Raw genomic sequence first — 5861 nt, forward strand, 5'->3', positions numbered from 1 at the left:
GTAAATGAAGGGAAAATGACAATACTAAACTTATGTTAAATTTCTTAAATATTTATTTGTTTTATTTATATTTAATTAATTTATTGTTTAATTATTATGATTATTATAATGATTATTATGTATACAGTTAGACAAATTCTATGGTACGGACAACTCATGAATATGGTTAAAGCAGTGTTACGTCCTACAAGCAGTAATTGTTTTCTCAGAATGTGAAGTTGAATATGAAGTAGGCCTATACATTTTACAGATGAATAACTGTTCTTCTCCAGTAGCACTTGTTTTTGATCTTTTCAGACAATTTAGGAACATTTCTCTCTCACTGTCTCTCTCTCAGCAAATAATGGTTTAACTAGCCTATCTGACAGCAAGCGAAGTGAAAAGAGCATGGGTCAAAAACTCACGCTAAAAAGCCCAGAGTTTGATTTTTACAAGCCTAAATGTCACCACCAACCAGCTCCATGAGACTCTCACTGTAACGTGACTTTGAGCAGAACACCCAGATACTCATCATATAAAAAAAAAATTGCGTTGGATTGTGGCTATCATGAATTTGCACTTGTACACATACCCTCTGAATCTTTTAAAATGTAACAATTGTCCAGGCGGGGAAGACTAACATTTGATTTGAATACTGTATAGCTTAGAAGCTATGTGTGCTGTTTAGCATGGCAAAGGCAAATTATCTTGTTTTTCTTAGAAATAACTGAATTATATTGTATATATTGTTATTGTATAAGGCTGTGGATCAGAGATGACTGCGTGCGTGTGTGTGTGTGTGTGTGTGGTTGGTTCTGGGGAAATGTTTTGGTCCCCATGAGGAAAACAGCTTATAAATCATACTAAGTGATGTTTCTTAAAAAGGTAAAAATGCAGAATGTTTTCTGCGATGGGTAGGTTTAGGAGATAGAATATACAGTTTGTACAGTATAAAAATCACTATGTATATGAAAAGTCCCCATAAAGCATGAAAACCCAACATTGAAAGAGAGCAATCGGCACTCTGCATGAGTGCTGTGTGTGTGTGTGTGTGTATGCTTGTGTGGCCAGTATGACCTTATTAACAGAGATGTGTGTACTAAGTCTTAGAAGACCACCAACAGCGAACCCATCAGAGCCCAGCAATCAATATAGACACACACACACACAGCACTCATGCAGAGTGCCGATTTCTCTCTTTCATCAGCCTACGTCATAAATATCAAAGCAGTCAGTCTCAACCGGTTATGACAGCATCGCATGCAGGTACCCACACTGGCACTTTAACAGGGAGAGTGAGGCCATGCCCTTCCAATGAAGATGAATGCCTTTTAATAGATGTACTATCTTTCAAAAACTTTAATTGGCATTTTTTAAGTCAGTGGTTCACAAACAGCAGGTCCAAGCCCTAAAACTGGATCCTGAAGCAACACCAGTTGAGAAATGCTCTCCTAAGTGTTGATATAAATGCAAAGTGACTGGAAAATATCTGTGTGCTTACTGTATTTTTCAACTGGATACAGACTATGACTGAAGCCATACACCGAGGCATTGCTCATGCTAATGTCCTGGGAACAAATACTATTTCTGCAAAACTGTTGATACATTTTGCAGTTCTGGTGCACTGTTCAAAACTTGATGTACAACTTTGTGCTCATTTCTCATTGAGAATCCTTAAAAACCAATGAGATTATGCAGAATAAGACGTCTGTCACGCTCCGGCTGTGACACACGACAAAGATGAAGATCCAAGACAGTCTTTAGTATCCACAGGTGAATCCTAACAGAGGCAGGCAAGCAAGCACAACCATAACACTGACGAGACCCGACACCACTGAACTGAAACAAGGGAACTTGAATACACAGGTAAATGAGGATAATTAAAGACACACACCTGAACTGAATAACAAATCACATCAGTGTCCAAGACGACAGATGAGACAGTGCAAAACGACTTTGGAGTTAGCGAAGGGATAGTGAGAACAGGTAGACTGGAGGAGGCTTTGGTGGAGGGCAAAGATCCGGGAGGGGGATGGATAACAGGACAGTCCAGGGTGGTGAGTATGGTGGATGAATCAAGGGGATGGCCTTGAACAGGGGCGTGCGGATGGTGTGATGTTCAATGTCACCTTGGGGATGACTGGAGGCGAAAATGGCGACGGTGATGGAGGTGGAGCCCACAGCGCAGCCGGAGAGCCGATGAGGTGGAGAGTCACTGAAGACCTAGGCGGCCACGACGGAGCTGCAGCGACTACCCCCCCGGGGTGGAAGCGGGGATCAGGAGGTCAGAGGTGGAGCTGGAGTGACCGAGGAACCTGAGGGAGGACGGAGCATGCTGGAGCCGAAGGGGTGGAGAGCAGCGAATAGCCCCCATGCCCGCAGTGGCGATGTCTGACACAGGTGGAGGCGACGTACCAAGGGAGCCTGGCGAGGCCGAATGGCCGAGGGTCTGGAGTCAAGAGAAAAAGGAGTGTAGGCGCAGGAGCCATGGTGACGGGTCCAGGTGGAGCGGAGCACTCAAAGGCTGGAGGCGGAGCCACGGACATTCCTACATCCAGGAAGAGATGGCTCCTAGCGGGTTCGAGGGGTAGCCGCGCCACTGAGAGAAGGCTGAGGTGAAGTTAAGGGATTGATGGGAGGTAGCGATGACTGATAGGAGTGGCTGAGGGCTGAAGAGGAGACTGGAGAATGACTCAGAGACTGACTAAACAAAATAAATCAATAAGGGCAGTTCGGAGAGGTGGTGGGAGAGGGAGGCTGGGTGGGGTGAACAGGACTGAAGATGATTCTGGTTCTGGCGAGATGAAGAGATACAGGAAATTCGTCTCTTCACAAACACACAAATTGTCCATAGGGTAAAGCCGATACTCACACTGGCAGGAGGGTGGGCGGGGCTCGCTTCCATTCCCTTGTACTCCACAGAAAGAAAAAAAAAATAGAAAAATAACTGCACCTGATTCTGAATAGGCCTATTGATTGATCTAAACAATATAAATAAAGCAATATTCAGAAACAGATGTACCAAATAAAACGGAAAAAGAAAATGCTTGAAACTTGTAATTAAATTAACTTATATACAATTTAAGACATGTCATATACAACAACATGTTTAGCTTACAACTGAATCTGTCTCTTGCTCTCTGCAAGAGAGCTTGTTATTTTCAAAGATAAGCCTATTGGCACAAACTCTCATTAGGCTTATAAAGTGAATTAACACTATTCTGTTATTTTATTTCACTCTGGAACCTGGCTGAACGAAAACATATTTTTGCTAAGAACAAACCAAAATGAAAACAATTATTTTTTAATCCATATATTTGACACACCCATCCACTCGCATAGGCTACTTCTAAGTGGGAAATCTTCCCAGGGCAGCCTGCCTTGCTCATGGCGCCCACTCTGGGGCTGAGTGGGGTGGTCGAACAGAGGGGAGGGGGCACAGTGGCCGAGGTGGCAGGGGCCGAGCCCCCTTGGGCCCCCTGGTGGCGCCGACGCTGCTGCTGCCGTCTGTGTCATTGATGTTAATCAAATACCAAAAGAGAGAAAATCTCTCACTTTAATTTACACATTGAAGACTATGCAGTGTTTTTATTCATTTGTTTACTATTTCTTATTTCTGGTGCTTGACGTTTTTCAGGTAGGTCTATTTAATTTGTGTCCTATATGCTTGTAATTGGTTTTATTCTTATTTTATTACTGCTTTCTTGTTCAGTAGGCTAGTATTCATTTTTTGTAATATTGAAAATTGTGATATTAATATCTTATTTGAAGCAAAAATATGTATACCGGTATATATATCATTATTTTGAAATCAAATTACTTGTATCGTGATAAAGATTTTGATCATATCACCCACCCCTAGCCTGCACCATCCATCTGCTTTAGTGCACATGCTGTTCATAAACCTCATACATAAACAACATCAGTCGTGGCTTGTGACGGACCACGAGGCACATTTGTGTTGTGGGCTGGATGAATTTCTTAACATCAGAGAAGTGATGCTTCCAAATGCACACAAGGAAAAGTGTCACATTGTCTGGTCTCATAATGTTACGTTGCATTTTTTAATGTTAAGTGCCTGGTGTGGAAGTGTTTACTCTCAAGGGTAGATCTTTCACTCTCAGGGCCTGCAGTACATAGCCTGGAAATCCAGACCTATCTGAAAGATTAATGGTCTGGCATCGACTAATGAAAATCGGCCAGCTTGAGAGGCGGCACCAAGCATGCATTTGAAAATCTCACTGCATGCAATTGGATAACACTACGACCAATCAAAACAAGCTCCATACGCTTAGCTACCAGCGGAGCTAACAGGTAAATTAGACTCTTGCCGTATCCGGTCGGCAAAACAGCAAAAACGCCCTTCTTGCAAAGGAACGATTCGAGCGCCGTCTTCTGTTCCTCTTTTAGATAAAAAGCCAAGTCTAACTCGTTAATTGTAGCGGCCAAAGCCGTTTCAAACAACTGGTGTTCGTCATCTGTTTAGCTCGCCTCTGGCCCGCCTATATCAGATAACCCGAGGTGATTGGTGCAGCTCAGATACAAGGGCATATTTAATGAGCATCATTACTCGACGCCAGAGTAAACTCGCTGAGCATATTCAACTTGTGCTCTCACGAGAACTCTGGATTTCCAGGGTGTGCAGTACATGCTCTGCATCTTACATCAGTGGCAGTGATGGAGGTATAATGTGATAGGTTCTAATTGTGATATAAAAGTCATAACAGAAACTGTTGATTGTGTGTAATGCTGTGTGTGTGATTTTGGTTGGAATAAAATTGACTCGATAGGCCATTGATTGATTTTTTTTTTTCACTGCCTAAAAAGGACAAGATGGATTTTAAAAGTAAAATAAAGAACTTCAAAATAAAGTGCTTTAAAATAAAGAACAAGCATATAAGATGCGCAATTGTTTCTTTATTTAGTATTTGTATTTGATGTGCTTGGACTTCCCCGGAGAATGATGGGAAATTTAGTTTGGTCACACAAGCTGTCATGCACACTCTCTCTAAAAAGATACAGATTGTACTGAATGTTAGCTTGCTTAGGCTACGTTCACACTGCAGGGCTTAATGCTCAATTCCGATTTTTTGAAAAAATTCGATTTTTTTGCAAGGCCGTTCACATTTCCAATTAAATGCGACCTTTTGTGATCTCCTGTGTGAACGTGAAATGACCCAGAAGTGACCCGCATGCGCAGAAGAGTACTCAACGGTCAACGACGTCACTTGTTGTTTGCGGAAGTAGCTAAACTTTAACTGTGATTCTCTCTCTCACACACACACACACACACACACACACACACGAGCGCGCGTAGCGACCGTTACACAAGAGCCAGACAGCAGCCGCTGACCTATCTAATATCAGATTCAGCACAAATAAGTTAACATAACGTATATATAATGGCCGTGGGCTTTTATTTATTTATTTTTTTTAATTAACGGGCTCGTCGAGGTCGACCCGTTCGGCAGATTTACCTCAGCTCGACGAATATGCAGTCCGTTTTCAAACCGACGACTACTTCAACGCAGGATTATGACGTTTTTCGCGTATCAATGACGTGCGGGTCGGATAAATGCGACCTGGCCGTTCAGACTGAAGTCGCATTTGAAAAGATCGGATATGTATCGGATTTGGGACCACATACCCAAGTGGCCTGGGTCGCATTTGAAAAGATCGGATCTGTGTCGTTCAGACTGTCATGAAAAGATCAGATACAGGTCGCATAGGGGCAAAAAAATCGGAATTGGGTCGTTTCAGCCTGCAGTGTGAACGTAGCCTTATTTGGCTCAAGATAAGGATTTGAGTCCATATGTCATGGAAACAAGAAACTTGCTTCTAACCTCAGGTCGAGAGCTGTCGTTCCAAACACATAACTTTGC

This window comes from Leuciscus leuciscus, assembly GCF_965113295.1.
Source record: "Leuciscus leuciscus genome assembly, chromosome: 17".
In the NCBI taxonomy this organism is placed as follows: Eukaryota; Metazoa; Chordata; class Actinopteri; order Cypriniformes; family Leuciscidae; genus Leuciscus; species Leuciscus leuciscus.